This window comes from Physeter macrocephalus, unplaced genomic scaffold (genome assembly GCF_002837175.3).
Source record: "Physeter macrocephalus isolate SW-GA unplaced genomic scaffold, ASM283717v5 random_820, whole genome shotgun sequence".
In the NCBI taxonomy this organism is placed as follows: Eukaryota; Metazoa; Chordata; class Mammalia; order Artiodactyla; family Physeteridae; genus Physeter; species Physeter macrocephalus.
Window position 1 is genome coordinate 2,060 of NW_021146106.1, and position 16,871 is coordinate 18,930.

At 38.7% G+C, this 16,871-nt stretch overlaps 2 pseudogenes; both read right to left on the reverse strand.

The window, feature by feature from the left end:
• Positions 1–7,565: 7,565 nt before the first annotated feature.
• On the reverse strand, positions 7,566–9,117 carry LOC114485236 (DPEP2 neighbor protein-like; annotated as a pseudogene).
• A 5,021-nt stretch (positions 9,118–14,138) lies between these two features.
• Positions 14,139–15,658, reverse strand: LOC114485235 (DPEP2 neighbor protein-like; annotated as a pseudogene).
• Between the last annotated feature and the right edge of the window lie 1,213 nt (positions 15,659–16,871).

Below are 16,871 nucleotides of genomic sequence, written 5' to 3' on the forward strand. Positions count from 1 at the left end.
ATTATACTCCAGTAAAGATGTTTAAAAAAAAATAAGGCCATTGATATAATCTATGTATTTCAGAAATCTTAGAAGTTTATGTTTGCATTCATTTATTTAAAAGTTTTTTATTTTTATTATGTCATATACATTATGACCTGAATTATATTAATACTTTGTCACTACTGCAATAAGGCACATGTAAAACACCTTGATTATTAGGTGATAGTACATGTATCTTTGTTAGCCCATAGCATTGGGGTGTCCATGTATTCCTAATTTAACATGACAAGCACAAAACTGGATGATATGCAGATATGAGTCTTGTAATGGAACATACCAAACATGGGTCATGGAAAATACATCTTTTGTTTAGGACAAGCCCTATAGTCAAAAGAGACTGGATTCAGTAATGGTCACTGAGAAAATAAACTTGTTACGCTTTATATGATTTCTGCTTCAATACATATAATTACTATTTTATCAATAACTTTAATATGTCTGCTGATATTATTACACCAATACCAAGTTCATGACAACTTGGGATAAAAACTGAAATATGTGACCATTTTGTAGTACTTCACAGAATGAATTAAAATACAGTATAATAAAGCAAAAGTCCAGATTTCAGAGTCAAAATGTGAATAGCTTATGTAAATAAGTAAGTAAGCTTGTTTTTTGAGTGTTCTTGTACCAGTAAGAGTCCAATATCCCTAGTACCCCAAATACATCTAATCAGCTAAAGTGTCAAAAAAATCTAAATCTACAAGCCTAATTTTCCCATGCACTAATCATTTTCCTACTTAAACTCATATAGTTCTAGCTTGAAAATAGCAATTTTACTAGAATTATTATTGTCACAATTTTGTGAAACGTTTGTATTATCTGACTATGTAATTAGCACTTCACAGAACATATGGTATCAGTGACTGCCAACTAACTAAATAATAATTAATATTGGAAACTTAAAAAGAAAAATTAAAATATTTTAATGTAGAGTAAGGGCCATATTAACAATAAATAAATAAATAACCAAAAACAGGATATGTTCTCAATGTCAAGAGTAGAATTTTAATTCAGACTCTATCAATTTAGGCAAAGTAATTGTGAGGCAAAAATATTAAAGACATTTATTTATTTATTTTTAGATAATATTCTTAGTTTATCTTTTAACAAAGTCAGAGTACGTTTTGATTTCAACTCAAATTTTCCAATTTCAAGTTCATTCCTGGGATGCCAACCACAGAAGTCTTCACAAATAACACTGGGAGTTTCTTGAAGTCATCAGAAGGAATACATATCACTCCTTGAAAGATTTAGGAGGGGCTGCTTGAGGTTTTGAGGCCCTACTTATTCAACTCTATTACTAGAGAAGCATATATTTTAAAATATCTCATCATACAATACAGATAAATATTGTTCAAATGCAGCATGATAAATATAGGGACACATAATATTGATGAAACTAACTTGTTCCTGTTATATTGAAATATAATTGACAAACAAAGCTGTATATGTTTAAAATATACACAGTCATGCTTTGATATTTAAGTTAATGTATCCATCACCTCACATATCTCGTGTGTGTGTGTGTGTGTGTGTGTGTGTATGTGTGTGTGTATGGTGATAATGCTTATGGTCTAGTCTGAGCAAATTTCAAGTATACAATACAGTATTACTAACCATAGTCATCATGATGTATATTAGATCCCCCAAACTTACTCATATAATAGCTGAAAGTTTATAAGCTTTGAGTGACATGACCCCATCTCTCGCACACCACAGGTCCTATCAGCCACCATTCTACTCTCTGTTTTATTGAGTTAGACTATATTTGTCTTTTAGATTCTACATATGAGTAACACACAGTATTGGTCTTTCTCTGTCTGGTTTATTTCACTAGGCATATTGTTCTCCATGTTGGTGTTGTCACAAATGGCAGAATTTCCTTATTTCTTATGGCTGAGGACTATTCTGTTGTATATATTTCACATTTTCTTTATCCATTCATCTGTAGATGGACACTTATGTTGTTTCCATATCTCAGCTTATGTAATATTGCAATGAATATGGGAATGCAGATATTTCTTCAAGAAAGAAGAACAAGATTTTGTTTCCTTCAGATATATGTCCAGAAGTGGAATTGCTGGATTATATGGTAGTTTTATTACAATTTCTTGAGGAAACTCCATGTTGTTTTCTGTATTGACTATACCAATTTACATTCCCACCAACAGTGTACAAGGCTTTCTTTTCTCCACACTTTTGCCAATGAATTGCTTTTTATTATTGAAGTATAGTTGATTTACAATATTATAAAGTTTCAGGTGTGCAACATAATGATTCAATATTTTTAAAGATTTTACTCATTGTAACACATCTTTTTGATAGTAGCCATCCTAACAGATTTGATATGACACCTGACTGTGGTTTTGATTTGCATTCCCCTCATGATTGGTGATGTTGAGCATCTTTAATGCACTTGTTGACTATTTGTATGTCTTCTTCGGAAAAATGTCTATTCAGGCCCTTTGCTCATTTTTAATTGGATTATTTGGTTCTTGCTGTTGACCTATATGAGTTCATGTATATGAATATTTATATATTTTAGAGATTAACCTCTTATTAGATATATGACTTGCAAGTATTTTCTCCCATTCCATAGGTTGTCACTTCATTTTGTGGATTATTTCCTTTGTTGTGCAGAAACTTTTTAGTTTGATATAGTCCAACTTGTTTACTTATACTTTTGTTGCCTGTTCATTTAGTATTAGAATCAAGAAATCATTACCAAGACCAATAACAGAAGTATTCCCCCTGTGTTTTCTTCTAGGAATTTTAGTTTCTGGTATTACACTTAAGTTTTTAATCCATTTTGAGTTAATTTTTATGAGTGGTGTATGATAAGGATTCAGTTTTGTCCTTTTGCCTATGGATATTCAGTTTTCCCAGCACCATTTATTGAAGAGACCATCCTTTCCTCATTTTGTGTTCTTCATGCCCTTGTCAAAGATTATCTGACTGTTTTATGTGTGGGATTATTTCTGGGCTCTGTTCTCTTCCATTGGTTTATATGTCTGTTTACATGCCAATACCATACATTAGCTTTGTAATATATTTTGAAATTAGGCAGTGTGATATCTCCAGCTTTGTTTTCTTTCTCAAGACTGTTTTGACTATTTGGGGTCCTCTGTTGTCTATGTAAATTTTAGGATTGTTTTTTCTATTTCTGTAAAAGATGCTATGGAATTTTGATAGAGGTTGCATTGAACTGTAGATCACATTAAGTAGCATGAAATTTTAACAGTATAAAGTCTTTCAACCCACAAGCATAGGATGTCTTTCTATTTATTCATATCTTCTTAATTTTTCCATTAATGACATATTTTTCACCTCCTTGGTTAAATTTATTCTTAATTATTTTATAATGTTTGATGCTATTATAAATGAGATTGTTTTCTTCATTACTTTTCAATAGTTTGTTGTTAGTGTATAGAGATACAGCAGATTTTTATATGTTGATTCTGTATCCTACAACTTTACTGAATTTGTTCATTAGTTCTAACAGTTTTTTGGTGGAGTCTGAAAAGTTTTCTATATATGACTATGTTATCTTCAAAGAAAGACACATTTATCTCTTACTTTCCAATTTAGATGCCTTATATTTCTTTTTCTTACCTAATTGCTCTAGTTATGACTTCCAGTACTCTGTTGAATAGAACTGGCAAGAGTGAGCAACCTTGACTTCTTCCTGATCTTAGAGGAAAAGCTTTTTTACCCGAGTGTGATGTAAGCTGTGGGCTTTTCATATAGGGTCCTTATTATGTTGAGGTACATTCTTTCTATACCTAATTTGTTGAGAGTTTTTATCACAAAAGTGTGTTGAATTTTGTCAAACAATTTCCTGCATTTATCAAGATGATCATTTTTTTCCTTCATTCTGTTAATGTGGCATATCACATTTATTGGTTTTCATATGTTGCATATTTGCATTCCAGTAATAAACCCAGCTAGATCATGGTGTGTAATTTTTTTAATGTCAAGGTCCATTTAGGAAACAGAAATACCACCAGTTATTATTTTTTTAATTTAATAAAAAATGATTAATGATAAATGAATATGTGTTAATTGTGTAACTGAAAATACAGTGCACACTAAGGTGTAATAGATTTAGCAAGTGCAGGAAGCAGCTCCCACTCCTAGGGCTGGGGAATAAAGGGAGAAAGCAATGGAATTATTACAACGTAAAGTTTGGAGGAGCTTCACAGAGAGGAGGCTAGAACAGCTGAGAAGGGGACATAGCTCAGCTACTGACATTACCTCCAAATTTAGAGGAGGGGTCCTATCGGACTGGGACATTGAACTCTGCTGAGAGTGTGCTGGCTGACTCGGGCTGGTGTCTCTGAGAGGGCATTAAATTGGTTTTAATACAAACGGGATTCAGCTGTCATGATGGGTACAAAGTGCCAGTGCCAGGGCAAAGAAACATTGCCAGAGTAATGCTTCCAGAAATAGGAAACAACAAGGAAGTCAACCTCAAGCAAACAAGAAAAAAGAATGTACTCTCTTTCCTCAGTATTTTAGTTTCCTGTTACATGCCTATTGGCAAAGGTTAGTAGGAAGCATCTGACAAAGCAGAAAAGTGGTTTGCAGAGTCCCAGACGCAGCCTCTCAAGAGGAGTAGAGAAGGTTGTGCTCGGAGCTGAGAAACCATAACTTAATAACCAATATATCATAACAATCTAAGTGACTTACACAGCAAGAAATCAGATGAAAGCCGAGACTTTAGCATTCTTTCTGCGTGTACTGAAGTAGCTTCACTTTCCTCTATATCAATGAAAGGAGAACAGACCTTGCAACTTTTGGCAGCACGTAATATCAAGTACATGCCAGATTGTGGAACTCAGTCACCTCATCTGCTGAAAGGCTGAGATTGTTTCTAAACTTTCTAGACCTACAGAAATAATCCAAAGATAAAATTTTGAAATGAGATAAGCGCTACAGAGTATCTTAAGCAAAATTTAAATCCAGAGAATTAACAAAATAGGTTTCCCTAAGAGGTCATTTCTACTTCATCTGTTCTCCATACAAATCCTGAAGGCTCCAGTCTGAATTGTATGCCAACCCTACAAGTGGCATATTACTTTGATCAATGTCTAATATGTGGAATCTTTATTTACAAGCCTGAAAGAATTCTCAAGAACAAATTTGGCCCTGTCTACTACTTTCAGCAAAGGCATGTATTATATCACCATTTAAATCAATTAGCACATTTAATTCTTGGAAGGTTATGTAATATGCTTAAAATAGGGCATTACAATTTTTTTTTTTTAATTTCGTAGGACATAAAAATTAAATAATTTAAATTGTCCTTTGTTATCAGTTTTAGTTTCTTATTTATTTAACCAGATGAGTTATGTAAGTTACCAATTCATATTTATATCCAAGAAAAACACAAACATGCTTACTTATGCCATTAGTATGCTAGAATCATCTTGTACTGACTTACCATATATGATTGCTAAATTTTCGGAAAGTTTTCAGAATGTGTTGAGCTCAGATGTTATTAATGGTTAAATTATATAAACTTGCGATTAAATAAATTATATTAAAAACAAAGGTAATAAATACTCAAAACTTATTACTTTCTATTTCTCTGAATTTTACAATTATCTGTGTTTTTGAGGTAATTATGCCTGTTATATCTGCATGGTGGGATTATTATAAATGATGCGCTACTGAATATCTCTTCCCAACTCTATGTTCAGCAATGTCAAGTTGACAGATTGACACTCAGCGATGGTGAATTTACACCTCAGAAATTGGCAGACACTATAAATCAGGACTTGATTTATTATTTTATTATCTAGAGCAGAGGCTGACAAAAAACATCTTGTGGATCAAACATAGTCCAGAGCCTCTTCTCGCACATCTCTTTTTAACACAGTGATACCCATTTATTTGTGTATTATCTAGGGTTACTCTGGAAATACAAAGATGGAGTTGAGCAGTTGTAACTCTATGGAAAATATCAGATATGCTGACCTAAGGGCTCTACCCTTCCCTTTTCCCTCCATCTAGCATAATTTTGCCCTAGATATTCATGTTGATATCCTTCATACTCCTCTGCTCAGATGTTATCTCTGAGGGTTTTTTTTTCAGATCATGCTCCCTAAATATTATTATTTTCCACTTTCTCTGTCCTATTTTTCTGACGTATATTTATTTGCATCACAAACAGACATTATTGTATTTGTCAACTATTCTGTATTCTTTTTCCTCACCCACTAGAATGTAATCTCCACGGGAGCAGAGGTTTTTCTGTTTTGCTCTTCACAGTATTTCTCATGCTAATGAAGGCCTGGGAACTAATAGCTGCTCAACAAATTGTTGGAAAGAAGAAATTTAGGAAGTTAGGAATGGAGGAAGGGAGGAAGGAAAATTTTCTTTCCTTTAATGTTATCTGTCCAATGCTTTTTAAGCAAAAAAAAATATATCATTTTGGAGAGAATCCAGACACATTCTGACCCACCCTTTTAATTCTCATTTTCACATCTTCTTTGTTTCTAATGCTCAGCACTGTGATTATATGTACCCTTGAAGCAATTGAGTTTTCTTTTTATTCTCAGTTTTTGATGGAAAAATTAAGTTCTTGCCTAAATCAAAACTAAAAAAACATTGCCATTTATCTGCTAGCATCCTTTATATTAGATAAAATATAAGTACTCTAAGATAATTCACACAAGGAACTACTCTTTTTGGGAGCAGCCAACTATATTTTCCTGTTAATTTTTTAATGCTTACTGTCATGAAGGCTAGAGTAATATTGAATATAAAACACTATATTGACAATGATTGTTACTAAAAAATAATTTAGTGGCTTCAAATATTGAAATTTACCTCCCTGAAAGCAAAGGTATACACCTTTGCTTCAATGATAATCATTGAAGCCCCACTGCCCCAGAGATTCTAATTCCTTGACAACATCTGTGCTTCAATATTTTGTCTAATGTCAGAAAGATGACCATATCTGTGACAAATTTCAAATTAAAATAATTATCCTGGGTAGATTTTCATTCTTTTACATTAGATTGGAAAATATAAAGATGTGGGCATTGATTTATCTATCCCCAGGTAGGCTTAATATTACATCCTTCTAACACAAGCTAACAAATTTATATTGAGTGCCATATGTTAGGTGTTTTATTAGACACTGGAGTAGTATAATGGTGAATAATGTACAAAAATAATATCTAACATTTATTGAGTATTTACTGTATGCCAGCTACCCTTCTAAATGCTTTCTTGTATTAATTGATTTAATCTTCAGAAAGGAAAGAAAGCTAGCTTCTCTTTGCTTATTGTGTCTTTTAAATTTTCAGTTATCTATCTCAAAATTCAGTATTTTTCACTATCCAAATTATTCTTCGGACCCTGGATAGCAGAAAACACACACAGATACATATACTGCTCTCAAAATTATATATTATTATTGTTATGTAGGAATCGCTTTCTTAATGATCTCAAGGTTATTAAAATCTGATGGTATCACTAGTCTTAAAAAAAATAATAATATAGAGAATGGCTCAGCCAGCAAGATTCTGTGGAGTCCGCCTCCTGGCACCATGCTACAATCGCCGGATTTTGGGTCTGGGGCAACCGAGGTCTTCGTCCGACTTTTCCGGAGTGCGCTTTCTCTTGGGAGCACGTCTGGGGACCGGCTTCTCTGCTTCCACCTTTGCTGGCGTGGCCAAAGGAGCATCCCCGTAGGCCTGGTAGCCACCAACCAGGCAGTATATCTCCCCATGTCAGCCCACCTTCATTTCTCCACATCCTCGGTTGAGGACGTGGTAGTGACCAGCTGTACGAGGAGAGACGGGAGCCACTGCTGCTGCAAAGAAAATCAGAAGTGATCAGTCACTTCTGCTGTACACAGTCTCCTGTCAGAATTTCTCTCTCTCATGTGTCTCCCAGTTTCTGACCGAAGACCTTTAATCTACTTGACATCCAAAACACAGCCTTGGTCCATCACCTCTATGAGTCCCTAGAGAAGGGACACTGGCTGCAAAAGCAATTCCGAGAGCCTACGGCTGCAGCCCATGAGAAAGTCTCTTCACCGTTTCCAGGGAAAACAGTAGAACCCGAAAGTCATTGCACTCATGATCCTCTCCATCTGTCCCTTCCACAACAGAGAAACCATTTCTTGCAGTCTGTCACTTCTGAGGCTTTCATGGAAATGCCTTTCAGGGTTTGGAAAAAAATAATCTAATATAACTTGGTCACGACCCCCTCCCACCTTGGCAGCCCCTCTCGGGCCCCATTTATACTGCCTGTTTCAACCACACTGAACTCTAGCCCTCTGAGACTTGTATCTCGATTAGCACACGGCCAAATACTGAGGCCGAGTGAACAGGAGACTCCGAACTGGGTTCTGGGTACCAAATCTAGGCTCACATCCACCCAGTCCCCTGGGACACCATCTCCTCAGCCCTCCGGTCTCACTAGCACTTCATCACCCCTCCCCTTGGTTCTTCCGTCCTTCCCATGAATATGGCACCACCCTCTCCCCTAGTACACAGCAGCACAGTATGGGATGTGTCCGAGGGGACCGATCTAGATGTCTCCGTGACAGCACAGAGGTGCCTGGGTTTGAAGGTGCGGTTCAAGGGTGGCCCCCTCTTCCTCAAACTGCTCCATTTACCATTTGCCAACAACAATGCACTTGTCTTTTGCTAAGAGGCCAGTCAGGAGAGGGTCTGAATGGAAGCACCGTCGTGTAGCCCCAAGCGGAAGTCCGTATTTGTAAAGATCGGAAGCTTCCTGCACACTAGTCCGGGGGTGAGCTTTCACTCGTCCTCAGCAGTGAGCACTGTGGGACCCTGAAGGTGTCCCAGGTCGCTGGTGTTACTTACATCTGGGAAAGGGCTCAGGTGTACGTAGTGGGCAAGACCCGCAGAAACACGCGGCAGCCGGGTGAGGTTGTGTGTACCCCGTGCCTCTTCCGCAGATGCCCGGGCTCTGTGTACCTCCTGCGCCGCCCAGCCAGGGAACAGAGCACAGGTTGGAATACGTGTAGAGGACCCGGTCACACATTCTCTCTCAGACAGCCAAAGAGCTTGGTCTCTGGTGGAGAACTGGTAGGGAAGTTTCTCTGAGGGCAGCACGTTTCCACAGTCACACTGCCATGGAAACCGTGGAATGCCGGTGAGGTCATCACCAGCCAGTGAGGTTATAGTATGGAACCTGTGACTTGGGGGGGTCAGGCGTCAGGAGGAGGGGCAGTTTTGTGGAGGAGAGCAGGGTGGAGGCAGAGGTACTCTGCCTGGCCCCTCACACCTGGGCCTCCCCACCCATGCCCTAGTCTAGTGGACACCCCACGCGGGGCGTGCCGGTGGGCTGGCACCGCCCCAGGGACCACAGGAGGGCAAGTGAGACCCACATCCTGAGATTGGCTTGGGAGGCAAGATGAACGTTAAGAGGCAGCTAGGTTGTCAGGCACTGACCCTAAGAGGCAGAGATTTGTGTGGACTGGGGAATCAGGGAAGGCTCCTTGGCAGTGGGCCCGAAGGACAGGTGACATTTGGACCCATGGGGAAGGCAGGGAAGACATTCCAGTTTGGAAGAAGAAAAGCAAAGACACACTCTTCTCGACCTTGTCCTGCCCCAGATATAACTTCATAGAGCCCTCACATTTTTACACCTGAGGGCGTAAAAACACCGAGAGGTTAAGGGGCCTACCCAGTGCCACACAGGTAGTGGAGAGGTGGTGAGCTCAATGGTTAGGTTCACGTTGGGGCCCCGGATTTACAGCTGATAGGAACGTGAGGACACGCTCCTGCCGTTTCCAACATTTCCAAGTGATACTGAGAGAGGTGTTAAAGGGGCAAAATGAGGGTGCTGAATGACCTCACAAAGTGGGAACGGTGGGCCCACTTCAAAACAACTACATGAATGACATATTTTTCACCTCCTTGGTTAAATTTATTCTTAATTATTTTATAATGTTTGATGCTATTATAAATGAGATTGTTTTCTTCATTACTTTTCAATAGTTTGTTGTTAGTGTATAGAGATACAGCAGATTTTTATATGTTGATTCTGTATCCTACAACTTTACTGAATTTGTTCATTAGTTCTAACAGTTTTTTGGTGGAGTCTGAAAAGTTTTCTATATATGACTATGTTATCTTCAAAGAAAGACACATTTATCTCTTACTTTCCAATTTAGATGCCTTATATTTCTTTTTCTTACCTAATTGCTCTAGTTATGACTTCCAGTACTCTGTTGAATAGAACTGGCAAGAGTGAGCAACCTTGACTTCTTCCTGATCTTAGAGGAAAAGCTTTTTTACCCGAGTGTGATGTAAGCTGTGGGCTTTTCATATAGGGTCCTTATTATGTTGAGGTACATTCTTTCTATACCTAATTTGTTGAGAGTTTTTATCACAAAAGTGTGTTGAATTTTGTCAAACAATTTCCTGCATTTATCAAGATGATCATTTTTTTCCTTCATTCTGTTAATGTGGCATATCACATTTATTGGTTTTCATATGTTGCATATTTGCATTCCAGTAATAAACCCAGCTAGATCATGGTGTGTAATTTTTTTAATGTCAAGGTCCATTTAGGAAACAGAAATACCACCAGTTATTATTTTTTTAATTTAATAAAAAATGATTAATGATAAATGAATATGTGTTAATTGTGTAACTGAAAATACAGTGCACACTAAGGTGTAATAGATTTAGCAAGTGCAGGAAGCAGCTCCCACTCCTAGGGCTGGGGAATAAAGGGAGAAAGCAATGGAATTATTACAACGTAAAGTTTGGAGGAGCTTCACAGAGAGGAGGCTAGAACAGCTGAGAAGGGGACATAGCTCAGCTACTGACATTACCTCCAAATTTAGAGGAGGGGTCCTATCGGACTGGGACATTGAACTCTGCTGAGAGTGTGCTGGCTGACTCGGGCTGGTGTCTCTGAGAGGGCATTAAATTGGTTTTAATACAAACGGGATTCAGCTGTCATGATGGGTACAAAGTGCCAGTGCCAGGGCAAAGAAACATTGCCAGAGTAATGCTTCCAGAAATAGGAAACAACAAGGAAGTCAACCTCAAGCAAACAAGAAAAAAGAATGTACTCTCTTTCCTCAGTATTTTAGTTTCCTGTTACATGCCTATTGGCAAAGGTTAGTAGGAAGCATCTGACAAAGCAGAAAAGTGGTTTGCAGAGTCCCAGACGCAGCCTCTCAAGAGGAGTAGAGAAGGTTGTGCTCGGAGCTGAGAAACCATAACTTAATAACCAATATATCATAACAATCTAAGTGACTTACACAGCAAGAAATCAGATGAAAGCCGAGACTTTAGCATTCTTTCTGCGTGTACTGAAGTAGCTTCACTTTCCTCTATATCAATGAAAGGAGAACAGACCTTGCAACTTTTGGCAGCACGTAATATCAAGTACATGCCAGATTGTGGAACTCAGTCACCTCATCTGCTGAAAGGCTGAGATTGTTTCTAAACTTTCTAGACCTACAGAAATAATCCAAAGATAAAATTTTGAAATGAGATAAGCGCTACAGAGTATCTTAAGCAAAATTTAAATCCAGAGAATTAACAAAATAGGTTTCCCTAAGAGGTCATTTCTACTTCATCTGTTCTCCATACAAATCCTGAAGGCTCCAGTCTGAATTGTATGCCAACCCTACAAGTGGCATATTACTTTGATCAATGTCTAATATGTGGAATCTTTATTTACAAGCCTGAAAGAATTCTCAAGAACAAATTTGGCCCTGTCTACTACTTTCAGCAAAGGCATGTATTATATCACCATTTAAATCAATTAGCACATTTAATTCTTGGAAGGTTATGTAATATGCTTAAAATAGGGCATTACAATTTTTTTTTTTAATTTCGTAGGACATAAAAATTAAATAATTTAAATTGTCCTTTGTTATCAGTTTTAGTTTCTTATTTATTTAACCAGATGAGTTATGTAAGTTACCAATTCATATTTATATCCAAGAAAAACACAAACATGCTTACTTATGCCATTAGTATGCTAGAATCATCTTGTACTGACTTACCATATATGATTGCTAAATTTTCGGAAAGTTTTCAGAATGTGTTGAGCTCAGATGTTATTAATGGTTAAATTATATAAACTTGCGATTAAATAAATTATATTAAAAACAAAGGTAATAAATACTCAAAACTTATTACTTTCTATTTCTCTGAATTTTACAATTATCTGTGTTTTTGAGGTAATTATGCCTGTTATATCTGCATGGTGGGATTATTATAAATGATGCGCTACTGAATATCTCTTCCCAACTCTATGTTCAGCAATGTCAAGTTGACAGATTGACACTCAGCGATGGTGAATTTACACCTCAGAAATTGGCAGACACTATAAATCAGGACTTGATTTATTATTTTATTATCTAGAGCAGAGGCTGACAAAAAACATCTTGTGGATCAAACATAGTCCAGAGCCTCTTCTCGCACATCTCTTTTTAACACAGTGATACCCATTTATTTGTGTATTATCTAGGGTTACTCTGGAAATACAAAGATGGAGTTGAGCAGTTGTAACTCTATGGAAAATATCAGATATGCTGACCTAAGGGCTCTACCCTTCCCTTTTCCCTCCATCTAGCATAATTTTGCCCTAGATATTCATGTTGATATCCTTCATACTCCTCTGCTCAGATGTTATCTCTGAGGGTTTTTTTTTCAGATCATGCTCCCTAAATATTATTATTTTCCACTTTCTCTGTCCTATTTTTCTGACGTATATTTATTTGCATCACAAACAGACATTATTGTATTTGTCAACTATTCTGTATTCTTTTTCCTCACCCACTAGAATGTAATCTCCACGGGAGCAGAGGTTTTTCTGTTTTGCTCTTCACAGTATTTCTCATGCTAATGAAGGCCTGGGAACTAATAGCTGCTCAACAAATTGTTGGAAAGAAGAAATTTAGGAAGTTAGGAATGGAGGAAGGGAGGAAGGAAAATTTTCTTTCCTTTAATGTTATCTGTCCAATGCTTTTTAAGCAAAAAAAAATATATCATTTTGGAGAGAATCCAGACACATTCTGACCCACCCTTTTAATTCTCATTTTCACATCTTCTTTGTTTCTAATGCTCAGCACTGTGATTATATGTACCCTTGAAGCAATTGAGTTTTCTTTTTATTCTCAGTTTTTGATGGAAAAATTAAGTTCTTGCCTAAATCAAAACTAAAAAAACATTGCCATTTATCTGCTAGCATCCTTTATATTAGATAAAATATAAGTACTCTAAGATAATTCACACAAGGAACTACTCTTTTTGGGAGCAGCCAACTATATTTTCCTGTTAATTTTTTAATGCTTACTGTCATGAAGGCTAGAGTAATATTGAATATAAAACACTATATTGACAATGATTGTTACTAAAAAATAATTTAGTGGCTTCAAATATTGAAATTTACCTCCCTGAAAGCAAAGGTATACACCTTTGCTTCAATGATAATCATTGAAGCCCCACTGCCCCAGAGATTCTAATTCCTTGACAACATCTGTGCTTCAACATTTTGTCTAATGTCAGAAAGATGACCATATCTGTGACAAATTTCAAATTAAAATCATTATCCTGGGTAGATTTTCATTCTTTTACATTAGATTGGAAAATATAAAGATGTGGGCATTGATTTATCTATCCCCAGGTAGGCTTAATATTACATCCTTCTAACACAAGCTAACAAATTTATATTGAGTGCCATATGTTAGGTGTTTTATTAGACACTGGAGTAGTATAATGGTGAATAATGTACAAAAATAATATCTAACATTTATTGAGTATTTACTGTATGCCAGCTACCCTTCTAAATGCTTTCTTGTATTAATTGATTTAATCTTCAGAAAGGAAAGAAAGCTAGCTTCTCTTTGCTTATTGTGTCTTTTAAATTTTCAGTTATCTATCTCAAAATTCAGTATTTTTCACTATCCAAATTATTCTTCGGACCCTGGATAGCAGAAAACACACACAGATACATATACTGCTCTCAAAATTATATATTATTATTGTTATGTAGGAATCGCTTTCTTAATGATCTCAAGGTTATTAAAATCTGATGGTATCACTAGTCTTAAAAAAAATAATAATATAGAGAATGGCTCAGCCAGCAAGATTCTGTGGAGTCCGCCTCCTGGCACCATGCTACAATCGCCGGATTTTGGGTCTGGGGCAACCGAGGTCTTCGTCCGACTTTTCCGGAGTGCGCTTTCTCTTGGGAGCACGTCTGGGGACCGGCTTCTCTGCTTCCACCTTTGCTGGCGTGGCCAAAGGAGCATCCCCGTAGGCCTGGTAGCCACCAACCAGGCAGTATATCTCCCCATGTCAGCCCACCTTCATTTCTCCACATCCTCGGTTGAGGACGTGGTAGTGACCAGCTGTACGAGGAGAGACGGGAGCCACTGCTGCTGCAAAGAAAATCAGAAGTGATCAGTCACTTCTGCTGTACACAGTCTCCTGTCAGAATTTCTCTCTCTCATGTGTCTCCCAGTTTCTGACCGAAGACCTTTAATCTACTTGACATCCAAAACACAGCCTTGGTCCATCACCTCTATGAGTCCCTAGAGAAGGGACACTGGCTGCAAAAGCAATTCCTAGAGCCTACGGCTGCAGCAGATGAGAAAGTCTCTTAACCGTTTCCAGAGAAAACAGTAGAACCAGAAACTCATTGCAATCATGATCCTCTCCATCTCTCCCTTCCACAACAGAGAAAACATTTCTTGCAGTCTGTCACTTCTGAGGCTTTAATGGAAATGCCTTTCAAGGTTTGGAAAAAGATAATCTAATATAAATTGGTTAAGAAGCCCTGCCACCTTGGCAACCCTGCTTGGGTCCCATTTATACTGCCTGTTTCAACCACACTGAACTCTAGCCCTCTGATACTTTCATCTAGATTAGAACAAGGCCAAATACTGAGGCAGAGTGATCAGGAGAATCAGAACCGGGTTCTGGGTACCAAGTCTACGCTCACATCAACCCAGCCTCCTGGGACACCATCTCCTCAACCCTCCAGTCTCACTAGCACTTCATCACCCCCCTTGGTTCTTCCGGTCCTCCCATCAATATGGCACCACCTGCTCCCCTAGTACTCAGCAGCTCAATATGGGATGTGTCTGAGGGGACCGATATAGATGTCTCCATGAGAGCACAGAGGTGCCTGGGTTTGAAGGTGCGGTTCAAGAGTGGCCCTCTTCCTGGTGCTGTTCAAGAGTGGCCCTCTTCCTCGAACCGCTCCATTTACCAACAAAAATGCACTTGTCTTTTGCTAAGAGGCTAATCAGGACAGGGTCTGAATGGAAGCATCCTGTAGCCCAAAGCGGAAGGCTCCATTTATAAAGATCAGAACCTTCCTGCACACTTGTCCAGGCATGACCTTTCACTTGTCCTCAGCAGTGAACACTGTGGGACCCTGAAGGTGTCCCAGGTCACTGGTATTACTTACATCTGGGAAAGTGCTCAGGTGTACGTAGTGGGCAAGACCCACAGAAACATGTGGCAGCCAGGTGAGGTTGTGTGTACACCGTGCCTCTTCTACAGATGTCTGGTCTCGGTGTACCTGCTGCACTGCCCTCCCAGGGAACATAGGACAGGTTAGAGTAAATATAGAAGATCTGGTCAGACATTCTCTCTCAGACAACCAAAGAGATTGGTATCTGGTGGAGAACTGGTAGGGAAGTTTCTCTGAGGTCAGCACGTTTCCACAGTTACCCTGCCATGGAAACTGTGGAAGGCCTGTGAGGTCATCACTAGCCAGTGAGGTCATAACAAGGAACCTGTGACTTGGGGGTCAGGCTTCAGGAGGAGGAGCAGTTTTGTGGAGGAGAGCAGGGTGGAGGCAGAGGTACTCTGCATGGCCCCTCACACCTGGGTGTGAGGCTCCCCACCCATGCCCTAGTCTAGTAGACACCCCACGTAGGGCATGCTGTTGGGCTGGCACAGCCCCAGGGGCCACAGGAGGGCAAGAGAGACCCACATTCTGAGATTGGCTTGAGAGGCAAGATTAACATTAAGAGACAGCTAGGTTGTATGGCACTGACCCTAAGAGGCAGAGATTTGTGTGGACTGGGGAATCAGGGAAGGCTCCTTGGCAGTGGGCCTGAAGGACAAGTGATATTTGGACCCATGGGGAAGAGAGGGAAGACATTCCAGTTTGGAAGAATAAAAGCAAAGACACACTCTTTTCGACCTTGTCCTGCCCCAAATATAAATTCATAGAACCCTCACATTTTTACAACTGAGGGCTTAAAATAACCAAGAGGTTAAGGGGCCTACCCAGTGTTACACAGGTAGTGGAGAGGTGTTCCGCTCAATGGTTAGGTTCATGTTGGGGCCCCGGATTTACAGATGATAGGAATGTGAGGACAAGCTCATGCCACTTCAAACATTTCCAAGCGTTACTGAGAGAGAGGTTAAAGGTGCAAAATGAGGGCGCTGAATGACCTCACAAAGTGGGAATGGCGGGCCCATTTTAATATGAAATTCAAAACAAATTCATGACAAAAGGACATAATGCAAAATGACAACATAATCGTTACACTCCCCTCTCCCCTAGAAGTAAAAATCATTAGAATCCTCTCTCTCTCCACCGTGAAAGGAGGAGATAAAGGCTCAGCAGCAGCCCCCGTGAAAGACATGGTCAACACCGTGAAGAGGTGTTACTAAGACGATTTGGTCCGACTCAGAGAAGGAAAGAGACAACTCTGCCCTTAGCCTGATCTGGCCCACAGGAAGGAAACACATTTGGGGCAGCCTTTGATAGTGTGGCAATGAGAGAGACATTCGTTTACTGGGGCTGTTGCAGAGGGGATGTGGCCAGGAGGTAGAGACTGCTTGGAC